Here is a 17534-nt window from a genome sequence, read left to right as displayed (position 1 = left end):
GGCAGCTGCCCCAGAAACAGACGGTCCAGGGACACACCCTTGCCCCTCCCCATTTCACAAAGCTCCCATGGGGCCTTGTCTCCCAGCCTCTAGCCTTACTCCAATGTCAATATGGGATCCGGCAGGAAGAGGCCAATGTGCAATCACTAAATAAAACTCCTTCACTGACTGAGTTGCCTCCTCTCCTTCCAGGCTCAAGATCAGAGATTAAGCAACAGAGGAGAGGTGGAAGTTTATCAGAGAATCAGGATTTCAAGGTTGGAATGGACTCTACAAAACATTCACCCTCCTCCTCCATGGCAATAACTATCCATACTTTCATTATTAGGCCAAATAAGCTTCTACATTTACCCTCAACTCCACAGGCCCATGGATGGACTCTAAGAGTATTTGGTATTTAAGATAAGAATACAAATTTGACACAGTGCACCCTCCAATGCAAGGTTAGGAATTGGTAGGCACCTTGAAAGAAGTATCCTTGTTAAACCTCTAAGACTCTTGTATTTTGGAAGAATTAATTCGTTCTTGGGGAAATCCAGTTATTTCTCCCATGAAGACAAACAGAGGTACCTTATGTCACTCACCCATCACCTGTCTAGACACCCAGGACTTTCACAAGTATGACTGGAGAGGTGAGGCCAAACACAAGAGCTGAGAAACAGCACAGCCCTGTGACCAGTAGCCAAGGTGTGAGCCCAGCTCCACCACTTACTAGCTCTGTGATCCTAAAAAGCAGGAAAACACTAGGACCTACCTACCTCATTTGCTTGTAAAAAGATTAAGTTAGTTAATTACTTAGAACACCATAAGCTATATTTCTTCCATGAATGAAGAGGTTGAGCCAATGTTTCTTTGCAACATGCTATCCCACGTTGGTGAGAATTTCCAACGTGACAGCAGAAAACAGTAGGTTGCACCATATGAAACTGCCAACATTTGACCATTTTTATGTATAAAAATGGCAATTTTATATTAATAAATCAAATATGTGTGAAAAAGAACACAAAGCAGTGCATTTAAAATCATCCTAAATGTCTACAGCTTAGGCCTTTTATAGAAAATATTTCAAATGACTGTTTAAAAAAAAAAAAAAAGGATCAACTATCTGTATGGGGCTAATCCTCCCCACCCCCAGTTTGGTCTACAGGACCTCATGCAGATTGAGCAACTTTGGCTATTTGGGTAGCTGAACCACTGCCAAGCTGACTCCCAGCCACCACCTGTTACTTTGACAACTCTAGCTTCAGGGCTAACAGGACCACTTGCAAAACTTACACCCACAGAAAACTCAAAGGCTCCAGAGGCATAAGCTCCAAAACCCCAGAGAGCTCCACAGCATTCTTCTCCTTCTAGTAGTACTTTTGGTTTCCAGGAAAATCATCTCATGCTCGGGCCACTGTCACAGGCCTGACCAGCACCACAGAAATTTCAGCCATTATTCTAGTTGTATGGAGTCATTCAAAATACTAGTTCCGAAAGAAGTTTCAGAGGCCCAACGCCGAGCATCTTTTACCTTTGCTAATTTTTCCATAAATTGAAAGCCTTTCTAGAAAGAAAGGAGCGTATCACTGTTAAAGTTCAATTATACAACGCAGGCTCTCTGTCATAACTTCTTGTCAATCTATAATTATTTCAAAATAAAGTTTCTAAATAGGCATTAGTGGAACATTGATTAGTAACTGAAAACCAAAGCAGACTTAGTTGATCATAGAATGACCAAAAAAAACCTGGAAAATGTTGACCTCATTATTTCAGTTTTTCAGACATATCCTTAAAGCTAGGTCAAACTGATCCATCAACAATTCAACTGAACATTTGATATTCTACCTTGGAACAAGGAAACCCATCCATCGATCACTCCAACATTGTCTGAGATACACTAAATTACCTCACTGTAAAAGTTTCTTGAACAGAGAATGTCAAAATCTTTTTTTTTTTTTTTTTTTTTTTTTTGAGAGGGAGTCCCACTCTGTCACCCAGGCTGGAGTGCAGTGGTGCGATCTCGGCTCACTGCAACATCTGCCTCCCAGGTTCACACCATTCTCCTGCCTCAGCCTCCCAAGTAGCTGGGACTACAGGTGCCCACCACCACACCCGGCTAATTTTTTGTATTTTTTAGTAGAGACGGGGTTTCACTGTGTTAGCCAGGATGGTCTCGATCTCCTGACCTCATGATCTGCCCGCCTTGGCCTCCCAAAAGAGAATGTCAAAGTCTTTAATGCTAAGAAAGAATATAATTTCATGGCTGAAAAAAAAAAAAAGTTTTTTTTTTAAAGTTCAATTATACAAAGATATAAAAAAGTACTCTTTCGTAAAGAACAACTTTGATGAAACCTTTTAGATGTACTGTGTGATTTTATGTCTTCAGTCCACTATAATAGAAAGGCTCTTTTCAATGACTGACCCAGTAGATAGTAGCAGAACCTTTCTGGCCTATAAACTAAGCCTAGTTAGGAAACAAGACCCAGAAGCATTTATACTTGCCTGAACTCTTGATTCCATGTTATTACATGAACTAAGTGAAGACCCAAACCAAGATCATCAGCCTTCTATTAAGGCAAACACATGATCTGATTGGCTCGGGCTTAATGGTCATGTTTCAGCTTCATTTTATTGCTCCGCTTCCCTCGACACCAGAACTATGTATCTCCTCTACTTCTCAACACTAAAACCATTTATAAATCCCAAGAACAGTATTCACTGTAAATCAAACTAGTAAGTAAACTCGTTCTCCAACACCAAACCATATACTTTTATGTTTCTCAACTAAAAGTAGAGTTCATTACAAAAGAAACTGAGAAACGCCTCCTCATGAAGTCTCTCTTAATATTTTATGTCTACATAAAGATATGATGTGGGTAGAGGTAGATGGCAGCACCAGTGTCTCAGCATCTGTTTTCTAGTGCCCCCCAAAACAGAATCACAGGTCTCTGCCCTCCCCTAGCATTCTTAATGTTATAATAGTTAATAATTAAAATACTTAATTAACTGAACTAAACTGAAGAGCCACCTAGCATTTTTTTCTTTTCTTTTCTCTTGAGACAGGGTCTCGCTTTGTTGTCCAGGCTGGAGTGCAATGGCATGACCATGGCTCACTGCTGCCTTGAACTTCTGGGCTCAAGCAATCTTTTCATAGGAATTGTTGGAGCAACTGTTTGGAGAACTACTCTCTGAAAGACAATAACATATTTTTCCCTAAAGACATTCTTGCCCCCAGGGCACACTTTTCTGGCTGCCATCAACCTTGCTGCCTAGATTCAATGAAATGGGGATGTCAGATGATTCTGTGAGCAACAGATCTAGGCATGAATGTATACATATAAGCACAACTCATACCTCTAAGGGTGACCATACAGCTAGGAACAGCAAATGGCAGATTACCACACATAACACAGGACAAGGGAAGAAGTTCAAACATCTACTCAGTGCCAACTCCAATACATTCACACAAGTTCACAATAGTTTCACAGTTTGCAGAAGTCTGGAGTCACTAGTTTGCAGTAAGCGGAGAGCATGGCCTACTGGTAAAACGCATGAGCTCTGAAGTCAGAAAAGACTTACTCATTTATAAAATAAGGTATTTAATTTCTCCAAGTATTGGTTTCTTCATCTATAATGGGGATAATACCATCTAACACAAAAGGATTTTCAAGGATTAAATTAGGTATATATTAGGAGCTGGGCACATAGTAGATACATAATTTATAAGGTCCTAGTCATAGATATAATTCCTATATAAGGCTTAAAAAAACTCACAGAAAACCACATGGTTTCATTCTGCACTCTGAAATCCAGCTGGTATTATGCCACTAGTGTATGTGTGCTATATAAGTCAATAAAAGTGGGAACCAGAGACGAAATAAGAGAATAACTACTTAGACTGTGTGTCCCCCAACTGGGCGGCTCAATACTATTCCTTTATAAATAAAGACTAGGATACAAATATACTCCTGTGTTGTAATAGTGCTAAGTTTCATTGTTTCGGAGCACACATAAAATATGAGTTCCCCAAAGTAAATGCTGCTGAGTTTCATACAAATATTTACGAACATTACATATTGCCAAGCCTTCTCACTTAGATCTGTGTATAAAATACAAGTAACTAGATGTCAACAAACCTATAAATCCGAGAGCAGGCCCTACACACAGGCATACTGATAGCTTCAAGGAGAGAAAACCGGTAAGTTGACAGAAAAACAATAGAAAGCACAACAGGAAGTCCAAAGCTAGTTAGTGTGGAACAAATACACCGTGTGTGTACGTGTGCATGCAAATACACATAACTCAACAGACCTGCAGGGAATCCCTATTGTAAGAGTCATCATTTACAGAAGACCTAGCTTATACCAATTTCAATTTCTTCTTTTTTTTTTTTTTTTTGAGATAGTCTCACTCTGTCGCCCAAGCTGGAGTGCAGTGGCACAATCTCCACTCACTGCAACCTCTGCCTCTCAGGTTCAACTGATTCTTTTGCCTCAGCCTCCCGATTAGCTGGGATTACAGGCATGCGCCACCACATCTGGCTAATTTTTGTATTTTTAGTAGAGATGGGGTTTCACCATGTTGGCCAGGCTGGTCTCCTACTCTGGGGCTCAAGTGATCCGCCCACCTCAGCCTCCCAAAGTGCTGGGGTTACAGGCATAAGCCACTGCACCTGGCTCAATTTCAATTTCTTAAAAAGTGAAGAAAATGAGGTTAAGACGGGTTTACTGCTCATAGGCAACAGAGTCAGTAGGTGGTGAAATTTAAACCCAGGTCTTTCTACTCCAATTTATGCTATGCCCCATAAACACAGTGCTCAACACAAATGACATTTGTAACTGAACATGATTAATAAAGAGAAAATAAACTGTATTCAGTTGCCTCAGTTCAAGAACAGAAGAAATATATTTTCGGATTTTTTCATTAAAGTCGTTAAAGTTTTGGCCGGGCACCGTCAGTCACTCACGCTTGTAATCCCAGCATTTCAAGAGGCTGAGATGGGTGGACCACCTGAGGTCAGGAGTTCAAGACACACCTGACCAACATGGCGAAACCCCGTCTCTACTAAAACTACGAAATTAGCCGGGCGTGGTGGCGCATGCCTATAATCCAGCTACTTGGGAGGCTGAGGCAGGAGAATCGCCTGAACATGCAAGGCGGGGGTTGCGGTGAGCCAAAATCATGCCATTGCACTCCAGCCTGGGCAACAGACTCCATCTCAAAAAATAATAATAATAAAAATAAAATAAAGTAGTTGAAGTTTTGTGGTTATTATAATAAATTCTCACCATCTAAAAACCGGTTAACCCAAAATGACTAATCCCTAATGGTTCAAAAGGGCCAAGAATTTATTGTAACTTGCAACCACATCTGGGGAAAAAAAATTCATTCCTTAACTCTAGAGAAACACTTTTAAATATAAAATGTGGTGACATGACTCCAAATTCTTTCACTTGGGGCTTTCACTGGGACTTATCCAGTTATTCTGACAATTATCAGAAATGAAAAATAAAACAAAGATGATTTATCTTGACCAATCAAATATTTTAGGGACCAAAAAAATAAGCAAATTAAGTCAACAATTATTTCAAATTTCCCATGGTTAGAATAAAAAGAACTGGCCTTCTTTCAGAGTCCTCTGCTCTATCAGAGAAACTGGGGATGGAAAGGGAGCCTCAGAGCTGTGATGTTACATTCGAATTCCCACAAATGGCCTACATTTTGAAAATGAAGAAACCAAAGCTCGGCACATGACATGACTAAACCCGGGTCTGAAAGTCAACTACTATCAGATTTTCAACATGAATCCAGGTACTTGACTCTCTAAGTTTAGTGGAAATATCTGAATCTAAAGACCAAAGGAAAAGGCTGAGATCAGGCCAGTATCCCCTGGGACTTCCGAGTGTTCTCCAGGAGAAGCAGGGAAGATTAGGCGGGTGTGGTTTACACTACAGATCCCCAGAGAAAGCCCTACCGACTGGAGCCCAGTCGGCCTGGAGCCACTGTGTCAGCTTGGTTGTTCCTGACAAATACAAGAACAATCCAGAACTAAATAAAAATCCAAAGAGAGAGAAACTACTCCTGGATGAACATAGTAACAATATGCAAAGATAAATTACCAAATTAGAGGAAAAGATGATGTCTTATGAGAAACATTTACATTTGAATGATGAAATTCTATATATCTTGGATGGAAGTAGGTATTTTGACATAAAAGATATAGAGGACACATGAGTCTGAATTGCCAGGGAGAAAAAGATATACGTATACTTCATGTGGGAATTTATCATCACTTCACTCTGGATGAAAAGTACTATGTAGAGGCAACCTGGCCTTTTGCTAGATAACCGGTACGGACCACTTTGATACTCAAGGACAATACATGACACTTTCGGCACAGGTAGCACAGTGGGGCTCTCTAAAGGACTAATACACTATTTGTAAAGGTAATAAACATGATAACTGATCAGAAAATCATTTTCTTTTTGTTTTTGTATTGCAGACTTGATGCTAGGTTATCTTTCCTTTGCAAGATTATTTCATCAGAATATTTTTAAAGAAACAATAAAACTGATCTTACATGGAAAAAACTGAAAATGTGTACAAATCTCTAATTATATCAAGAGTAGTGGTCTGGCGTCCCTATGTTACTTCAAGTATTCAACATTAACTCAAATATAACAATTTAGCATGTTCTATCTGGACAATATTCTTAGACTTCAAGCCAAATATCAGCAAATGCCATGCCTGCCTTAGCAAAAGGTGTAATCGTAGATAACATAATTAACCAAATACAAGATACTTTTTTCTCCTGAAATTATATTTTAAGGTGGGAAGTAGAATGAGGGAAGAACCTCTCATATTACAGGGCACACTCTCAGTTGCTTACACCATTTTCCTGTTCTAAATAAAGTAAATGTCTTAATTTTTTTAAAAAAAAGAAAAAGGCCAAATGAAGAATTTCATCATGTGAAAAGTACAGCATTACATTTGCTGTCTATATTTAATCATTAAGGAAATTAAATACTATATTTAATCCATGTCAAGATAAATAATTAAAACAGGCCCATTTTTATTATTTACAATTAGGTCCTATTTGGCTAATAGGAAATAACTCAAAAGTCAGAGAAGTTATTTTTTTAGTTTTCCTAATTCTTCCAAAAGACAATACCTAATCTTTATTATATCAAGTTTTGACCATGTATAGTTCCTCAGGAATACCTGGGCTCTCCTAATTAATAGCATTATGAAGATTACTTCCCATCTAAAGGTTCAGAATTGATACCTGTTACCTCACCAGATGGCCGTAACACCCTGATTGGTGGTCAGGTGTGATTTCCCAGAAGAAACCAAGTCTAAGAAGAGGTTAGACCACCTCTTCAATGTCTCACTGGCATCAACTGCCTGAAAACAGTCTAGGGATAGGACCTTGTGACTCTAATGCCCTTTTTATAGAGTTTTAGTGTGAATTTTCAAATGTGTTTAAAAAAAAAAGCAATTTGTAAAAACATGGATTTCAAGTTAGTGGGGAGATGGTAATTTTTTGTGGTAGGACAACTGGATAGTCAGAGAAAATAATAAAATTAGAATCCATCTTACATCATAGACTAAAATAAACATCCTATCATTTCAAATGACAAATATACCAAATATTAAGTCTAAGAGTTAAATATTTGTAGAATTAGAGGCATCAAAAGGTTTCTCAAACATGACACCAAAAGCAGAAGCCTTTATAAAGAAATGTGTGATTGATTTGAGGTCATGAAAATATAAAACTTCTATAACAAAAGGTCTTAATGTATAAGTAAACTTGAGGAAAAATATTTGTACCATATGCGACAGAAAGCTAATATCCTTAACATATGTAGCTTTAATAAATTAAAAAAAAAGACAAACACACGAATAATAAAATGAGCGAATAATAAAATGAGCGAATCCACATCAAAAAAATTAGTTCTCAAACTTGGAAAAAAAGTTTCGGCCAGGCATGGTGGCTGACGCCTGTAATCCCAGCACTTTGGGAGGCCGAGGTGGGCGGATCACAAGGTCAGGAGATCGAGACCATCCTGGCTAACACGGTGAAATCCCATCTCTACTGAAAGAACAAAAAATTAGCCGGGCGTGGTGGCAGGTGCCTGTCCAGCAACTCTGGAGGCTGAGGCAGGAGAATGGCGTGAACCCAGGAGGCAGAGCTTGCAGTGAGCCAAGATCGCACCACTGCACTCCAGCCTGGGCAACAGTGCAAGACTCTGTCTCAAAAAAAAAAAAAAAAACAGTTTAAATGTACCAGTAATTAAATATCTACAGAGTAAAAGATAAATTTATCACTTTTTACTAATAAATTGGAAATTTTTAAAAAATTATTATTATTATTTTTTTTTTTTTTTTTTTTTTTTTTGAGAAGGAGTCTCGCTCTTTCACTCAGGCTGGAGTGCAGTGGCGCGATCTCGGCTCACTGCAGGCTCCGTCCCCCGGGGTTCACGCCATTCTCCTGCCTCAGCCTCCCGCGTAGCTGGGACTACAGGCGCCCACCACCTTGCCCGGCTAATTTTTTTGTATTTTTTAGCAGAGACGGGGTTTCACCGTGTTAGCCAGGATGGTCTCGATCTCCTGACCTCGTGATCCGCCCGCCTTGGCCTCCCAAAGTGCTGGGATTACAGGCGTGAGCCACCGTGCCCGGCCTAAAAAAATTATTATATCCACAAATTGAGTATGATGACAGTGGTACTCTCATTTAGGAATATAAATAATATGTCACTTTTGGAGAGCAATGTGTACATGTCTTTTGACCTAGAAGTTCTAATTCCTGTATGTTATTATTGCTTGCTAATTCTAGAAATGTATTCTAAACAAAAGATAATAACATACAAGATTTAGCCAGAAGGATTTTCATCGTAGGGTTGTTGACTAACAAGACAAACATAAACGTTCATCCAGGAACACAGAATCATGGTGAAGCCACCCAACAGAAATCTACACAAAACATGTGCATGTGTTGGGGGTGGGGGGATATCACTACTGAAAGATGTTACAATAGTCATAATACACTAGCAAATGGAAAAAAAGTTTATGAAACATTATGCAGTATATAATCACCATTTATGTTGGCGATACACACACGATTGAGAGGATATTCGTGAAAATATTAACAATGGTTGTGAGAGTCCAAGTGATTTTTGTCTTTTCTCTGGATTCTAAGTCTTCAATAAATAGGAATAACTTTTGTAAAAAGTTATGAAATTAAAAAAACAAAACAAAAACTTCCAAGGAAGGGAGGCAGCAGCCAATACTGCTTTAATGCACAGAGCAACTGATTCTCTCCCGAGAAGCACTTGGCACCTTGGGCTCACAACACACCCAGCCATTCCATCCTCAGGTCCTGAGATAGGAACAGGAGCACATCAGGATGGGCAGAACCCCTAGTCGCATATCACAGTACAATCTCAAACCCTGGCACCTGCTTGGAAAGCACTCCAACCAGTCCACTAGCCCTTAAGAAACACAAGAAGGAATCGCCTGCACTTGCCAGTTCTCTCCATGTTAACAAGATGGCAGTTCAAAAGAAGGTATACAGCAAGGGGTGAGAGGTGTCTGCAATGCACAAAAATATGTAAATCTCAAGGCATGGAAAAAGGTACTAACCCCATGGGGAGCAATTAAGAATATTAATAAAAATTATTAATGCAATTATCTTTTAACCCAGCATTTCCACTTCTGGGAATTTATCTGACCTTCTACATACAAAGTTACACAAATAGCACTATTTATAGCAGCAGAAGTGCAGAAGCAAACAAAACGTCCCTTACATGAGGACTGGTTAAATAAGTCATGGTCTGTTCACACGAGAAAATGATGTACTAATAAGGAAAGAGAGGAGGATATAGGATAAAATGAAAAAAGCAAAGTGTGGAATAGTATATAGTATATAGAGTATTTACCGTATGTACAATAAAACAAGAATAAGAATATATACTTACATTAATAGGTCCTGGAGATGAGAAGAGCACTTAAGGAAACAGGGAACGAAGTTGACGGACAAACAAAAATGGGAGCAAGCCTTCTCAATTTGTACCCTGTTATACTGGTTTGCTTTCTTTCTTTTTTTTTTTCTTTGACACAGAGTCTTGCTCTGTCGCCCAGGCTGGAGTGCAGTGGCATGATCTCAGCTCACTACAACCTCCACCTCCAGGATTCAAGCCATCCTCTGGCCTCAGCCTCCTGAGTAGCTGGGATACTCCTGTGTACAGGCGCCTGCCACCACGCCCAGCTAATTTTTGTATTTTGAGTAGGGATAAGGTTTCACCATGTTGGCCAGGCTGGTCTTGAACTCCTGACCTCAAGTGATCCACCCGCCTCGGCCTTCCAATGTGCTGGGATTACAGGGATGAGCCACGGCACCCGGCCCTGGTTTGCTTTCTGAACCATGTCAATACAGTACCTATGCCAAACAAAATATCAATAACAATAATAATAAAAATAAGGAAATATAAAGTTTAAAAATGCTTGCCAAGAAAGCCTTGTTAAGAGGGAGATCTACCACCCACAGCAGGAGGAGCATCAGAGCTGAACAATACAGGGATCCTCACATAGTGATCCTCTTCTATTCTCCTGGAAGAAGACAGGAGAGAGGAAACCACTTACTGACCACCTACCGCTGGCTATGTGTTCTGCACATGTTATCTCATTTAATAGCCTAATTAACCCTAGCAGGTATAACCAACCCCCTCTCTGCAAATAAGTAAATGGTGGCTGGCAAGGCTTTAGGTAACTTCCCCACAGTCATAGGTCTATGATCGGACCTCATGCTCTTGTCTGCTAAAACTTGCAAAGGTACATATTTATGCATCATAGGAAAAATTAAAATCTTCTATGTCAGCCAGCTACCCAAAATCATACTTACTTCCACAGTGTTCTCTAATGTTCTTTGTTTCCTAGATTTTGAGAAGGTACTTGTTGAATAAAGCAAACATTTTGCTGTTCTAAATTTTCCACTTACTGGGCACCAAAAAGAGTTAATTATGGGCAGTTTTTAAGGAAAAAAAGATGAACGTATGAGAGTTATCCAAAAAAGTGGCAGTTCACAAAACAACTGAAAGCGGGGTCTCAAAGAGACATTTGCAAACCCATGTTCATAGAAATATCATTCGCAACAGTCAAAAGGTAGAAGCCACCCAAGCATCCAACAACAGATAGATGGATAAACAAAATGTTGTATATACATACAATGGAATATTATTCGCCTTTAAAAGGAAGGAAATTCTATCATATGTAAAAACATGGATAAACCTTGAGGACTTTATGCTAAGTGAAATATGCCAGTGAAAAAGGACATTATGGACAATTCCACTTATAAGATGTAGCCAGAGTAGTCAAATCCATAGATAGAAAAAGTAGACTGGTGGTTGGCAGGAGCTAGCAGGAAAAAGCAATGGGTAGTTATTATCTAATGGGTACCGAGTTCCAGTTTTGCAAGACGAAAAGAGTTCTGGAGATTAGCTGTAAAACAACGTGAATGTACTTAACACTACTGAACTGTAAGCTTAAAAATGGCTCACATGATAAATTTTATGTTGTTTATTTTCTACAACTTAAAAAAAATTTTTTAACTGCCAGTTCAAGATATTACAGCTGACATCTGTTTTTCTCTCTCTAGAAACTTCTCATACCAGGCAATTCTGTTAACACTACAGATCACAGTGTCCCACCCGACCCCCATCCATGCCTGCACTGTCCACCTTCCAGACCAACGGGTGACACAAACACAAGTCTTTCAGGGAGATTTGATAAACAGACATCATCCTGGGGCAGCCAATTGTTCTCTATTCAAATTATGTGGATAAAACCTCATTGTGGCAGAAAATAAGAACAATGAAGAGGAAGCAGAAATAGGCAGGATTCCTACTGAGAAGGGGAATGCCTTCATATCCTTGGAGTCCATGAACCATGGGTCCTTCCCCAACCCCCTTAAGACATAGGCCAATAAGTCCTTTTTTTTTTTTTTTTTTTAACGTAACCAAAAGAGAATACAGGTACCCAATAGAAAAGCAGTTTCAATGAACAATAGGTCCCTGAACAAGAATTTTCTCACTACAGATTGTTTTGGAACTTTATCTGCAGTATCATATATCTCTACTAAAACAGTAGTACACAAGTCCAAAATTTAGGTAGTAGAATTTCAAATTTAACATAACATTTCCGGTTGGGCCAGAATACTCTTATACCTCTGAAGGGAACAATGATTTTTTCAATTCAAATCTATACTATATGATATAGAGAGGGAAAGATATACAATTCATAGAAAGTTTATACAGAAATAAATTTAGAAATATAAATGTTTCCAAATTACCTGAGGTATAACACAGAAGAGAATGCCCAAATATTAGCCTGAAATTGAGGTTTTGGGTGAAACATTCAAACAATTAAGTCCAAGAACAGGAGGGTAATACATAGAGATCCGTTATCGGTGCCTTATTTGAAGAACTGAGATCTTTGATGCAATGCTCCATTTACTATAGGTTGCCTTGGTTTGGTTCCCACTAATCATTGGCCAGACTTAAACTTATTAAATCCAAATCTAATCCATGAGTGTTTACTGACTGCCTAGGTATACTGACTCTCGTATGAACCAAGACACACGGAGAAAGCAGCTCATATACTGAGCACGGTGCTAGGCTCTGCAGATTTTGTCTGACTTAATGTAAGCAAAGAGAATATCTAAAAAGTTATCATGCTAGGTATTAATGTCAAACCAGTTTCATATCTAGAATCTGAAAGACACAGCATAAAGTTGAACAGAGGTGCCTGAGGCAAAATCTTAAATGTGAACTGTGTTCCCCAAGGAGTGTAGCTATAAGCTTGTCACAAGTTTTTGCAAAGATAAACTAGCCTTGTTGATTTCACAGAAGCAGATCTCACCAATAAAATAACTTTCAAACACAAGCAGTACTATCCATGTGAAATCATTATAACCACTAATCAGCACGAGATGCATGTTCTGAAATTGCTTTTGGGCTTCTCTCTTCATCATGAAAGATTAGCAGCCAGTAATTTCATCATAACAGAGGAAAAAAGAAGACTCTGTTCTTCGTGGAAGGCTTTTCAATGCTCACTGCAACAAACCTGGTAAAAACAAAACGACAAAGCTTATCTCTCCCACAGGATTATCTTCCAGCCATTTAACGTGGCTTTCACCTCACACCTCCAGAGTAAATCTGGGAATGTGGCAGCCCAGAATGTTAACGGTACTTGGAGGGAAATCTAACCCTTAGAAATACTGCTCAGAATTCTTGCAGTCTCTAAGGCTGTATATTCACCAAGGAATCTACAGAACTTACTATCCTAGAAGTAAGAGACATCACAACATATTTAAGAACCAAAAACGGTCAGCAGAGCTGGAGTGCTGACTGCAAGAATGCGAATGGAAGGAAAGGAAGGCTGTGACCATGAGAGGCTCTTTATACCATGCTAAGGAGTTTGGATAGACTCAATCCTAACAGCAAAGGGCAGCCAGTGAAACATTTTCAGCAAGGCAGTGATGTGTTCAGATTTGCATTATAGAAATGTTTATCCTGGCATCACAGAAAATATCCCCACTAAGCAGAAAAACACCAGTCATCAAAGTAGAATACATTTCCCAACTAACAGAAAGTTAAGCAAAGGGCAATACATCACTGTCTTAGGGAAACCAGCTAACTTAGGTGATTTTAACCTGACTGATGTAAAAGTCAAAGCCCTGCCCCTACTCCTATTAGTCATGCAAAAATGTACTGCATTTACCAGGGTATTTCATCAGCCTAGAAGTGACATAAAGTTTGTTTCCTTTATTATAACTCAGTTGCACAAAAATAAAAATAAAAATCCTCACTACAACTTCACATTCAAGTGCACATTCTGCACTTAACAGAATATCATTTCCCAATGAGAAAAAGCATCAAAAGCAAATAAATTATTTTAATGTCCTTTGAAGAAAACTGTATCTGCCTATGATAAGGAATTATAATGGTCAGTATTTGACATGTTACTTGCCAGTGGGTTGCCTGTACAACAGTCAGGAAATCAGCAGCTTCCTGCCAATGTTTAAGGCCATTTGTGATTTAAGTTTCTGTTTAATTTTCCAGAATTACACACTAAAAGTCATAAAATTGGTTATAACCTTTGACATAGTAAATCTATGCATTCATCCTAATAAAGCAATTAGTAGCAGAAAAATGCTAATTGTGTTTTTAAAGGTTCCCTACAATATTATGTAAAAACAGAAATAGCTTAAATATTCTATCATAGATTACTTAAGAAAAATAAAATACAAAACACAACTAAATACTACATTCAAAAATGATTATTACAAAGACTCTACTACAATAGAATAAAAAAGTTTAAGAAGACAGGTATATATATCCAGCAATTAAAATTACCTAATACAGTACATATTTATATATTATCGATAGAGACTAGAAAAGAATAAGTGAAAACATAAAAGCTTGGTGTAGGAGTAAAAAATGTCAACATTAGGCCAGGCGCAGTGACTCACACCTGCAATCCTAGCACTTGGGAGACCACGGAGGGCAGATCACAAGGTCAGGAGATCGAGACCATCCTGGCCAACATGGTAAAACCCTGTCTCTACTAAAGATACAAAAATTAGCCGGGCGTGGTGGCATGCACCTGTAGTCCCAGCTACTCTGGAGGCTGAGGCAGTAGAATCACTTCAACCCGGAGGCAGAGGTTGCAGTGAGCCGAGATTGCGCCACTGCACTCCAGCCCGGGAGACAGAGCAAGACTCTGTCTCAAAAAAAAAAAAAGTCAACATTAAAGAAAGCATTCTTATTAAATGCTTACAGAATTATTATTACAATTTTAAAAACTAGAACACAGTTTTATCATTCTTAGGAACAAACTAATCGTAGGCTGATTAGTTTGAACAAACATCCACACAAGTTCAGTGCTAGCCATTCAGCCAGCTCTAGGACTGAGCACCTAGAACATCTCGCTCACCAAGTAACTTGATCTCTCTTCTCTCATAAGACACTGCCCTTCAGAATCCCCACGGTATGGGGTGGACCCTAGACAATCCTAATTGCTCTTAAACAACCTCTAAATCTTCTACCCATAGATATATCTCAACCTCCTGAGGAGTATTTGAACAAATGAGTATTTTATTTTCTAAATTCTCTATGTGACTACCTTCTGTACCATTTTATCGCTCAGTAAGAAATCCAGCATGATGATGGATTAAAAAACAATCCCTAAAGTGGTGGCCCAGACAGGTCTCAGGCAAGTCACTTAAATGCTCTGATTCCTTTATTTCCCCACTGTAAAATCAGAAGGAGGTAGTCTCAGATGACTTCAATTTCTTACACCTCTTAAAAGTATTACAAGATTTTATGATAATCGTGTGCTAATAACCCTTAAACAGTATTTACTAGACAATGCCTATAAACTCAGAACCAAATATTCAGGTTCATGGTGGGCCTGTTCTCCATGACTTCTTAAAACCATTAGAGCTATCAATTCTAACCTGAGAAAAGTAAACAAAACCCCAAGCCAAGAAGAAATTCGTTTGACTGCTTTGCTTTCTTCCAATATTCAAAGCAATATGTATTCTCATAAGTGTCTGGCTCCCAAATACCTTTCAGAGTCTCAATTCGACCTAGCATAAGCAGTATTTTCATCAGATTGGCAACTGTGTGGCAATATTCCTCTTTCAATGTTGCCTGATCCTTACTCCACTGATTTTTTTAAATTGAAATATATCAAGCACACAGAAAAGTATAAAAAACCATTGACCTTTAAAGAGGACTAAATAAGTCTCTTCGCAGGGTTCCTACTACGTGCCAAACACAATGGCAGTGGTTCAGTGTGCAAAGGTCAGCAACAGTGAGGACAGTTAACCAAGTAAGTGCAATAATGTATACAGTCCAGAATATGTCACTTCAGGCATGACACATAAGCCCTTAAAGCATACCAATGCAGGTAACACACTCAAATAAATACACTAGCAGCCCTTAGCTATAAACAAGTTCTGCCTTTTAAAGAATCCATTCCCAGTTGGTTGTTTGAAACTTGGCGCACATTTCCCCCAGACACACTGCAGGAAACGTGGTTAAGTTTCCAAGCCAACACACAAAAGGCCAATTTAACACATAAAGTATCTGAAACACTATACATTTGCCCTGCCAAAAGAGCAGGAAACATTACTGCAGCCAAAAAGAACCATAAGTGATTTTGCCATCTCAAAAACAGGAGTGTGAGGGAAAGCAGAGTGTAGGTTCATAAGGGGTGCACATGGAGTCTTGAGGCGGTGCCTAGAGGCCTTATTAAGGCAAGTGAGCTTAGGGATTGTGAAACCAAGGGCCAGGTTGGCCTGGCTTTGATCAAATCTAGGTTCCTCCACTTAAAAGCTGGGTACCTTTAAACATTTTCAACCATTCTAAGCCTCAGTTTATTGATCTGAATTTCTGGCGTAAACATTCAATAAACAATTAGGCATTTTATATAGTTTTTTCATTTGCTTGAGACTGTATAGCTTTCATTTTCCTTGATATAGGAGTATCCTTAACACCTGGCTGGGTTTATGAGTCATTATTAGAAAATGTTCAGTTTCCACTCAAAACAAAAACACTTTTTCGAAGTGTCTAGGCAAGAAATGTATAGGGAAGGGATCGATGAGAATGTATTGCACACTAGAGCAAGATAGCCTCAATCAAAATGAAGCAACTAACATGGGACCAAAGACAGCAAAAAAGGAGTCTTCCGGTAACAGAAGATAAGACGGAGATACTAGGGAACTTCCAGGTAACTTATGGGCTGTTTACACAGGGAGGAAAAGAGAAGAGGAACAGTAAATAATAGTGGTAAACTCCAATAGGGTATTGGTACAAATATAGACAAACACACACATCCATAAACACACATTCTCATTTAATTTTCACAATCCCATAAGGTAGGGGCCATTATTATCCTATTATCCTTTTACAGATGAGGAAACTGAGGCACAAAGAGGTTGAATAACTTGCCCACGATCACTCAGCTATGATTGATCATAAGCCATGATTCAAACACACAGACTGGTTGCAGATTTGGGAGTCTAAACCACTATCTTATTACTGATGTTTCTGTAGTGGGAAGCCAACCATTTGCATAAGGAGGTTTCCTAAATCAGAGGTTCGTAACTCGAATAATATTTACCTACAAAGTTACCACTTATAAAGGTGTAAACATTACGTATTCATTTACAGATTTTCTGGCACTATTCAGTATTTGGGGTAGCAGTGGGTAACTTTCGTTAAATGCTGCTGGATCCCCGGCACTGTCTGAAGCTATTTTGTAGGTTCTACCTCATTTAAGCTTCATAAAACTTCCTTTGTGACAGGTACTAAAAAGTCCATTTACAATTGAGAAAAAATAAGGCTCAATTATGAGCCCAAAGTCACAGAGCTAGTAAGTGGCAGAGGACAGCCTCACATTGGCTCTTCCTGGTTCCAAGTCCAGCACGCTTTTCATAACACCACATCTGGTATGCTTAGACCCACACAGGTAAACACGGGACATGTTAT

The 17534-nt window shown here is 38.9% G+C and overlaps 1 protein-coding gene across 9 annotated transcripts in view; it reads right to left on the bottom strand.

Annotated features, from left to right (window-relative positions):
- Positions 1–17534, bottom strand: part of JAK1 (Janus kinase 1) — a 246230-nt gene that overhangs the window by 105282 nt on the left and 123414 nt on the right. The window lies entirely within an intron of this gene.

This window comes from Symphalangus syndactylus, chromosome 19, assembly GCF_028878055.3.
Source record: "Symphalangus syndactylus isolate Jambi chromosome 19, NHGRI_mSymSyn1-v2.1_pri, whole genome shotgun sequence".
In the NCBI taxonomy this organism is placed as follows: domain Eukaryota; kingdom Metazoa; phylum Chordata; class Mammalia; order Primates; family Hylobatidae; genus Symphalangus; species Symphalangus syndactylus.
This window is presented reverse-complemented; position numbering and strand designations above follow the sequence as displayed.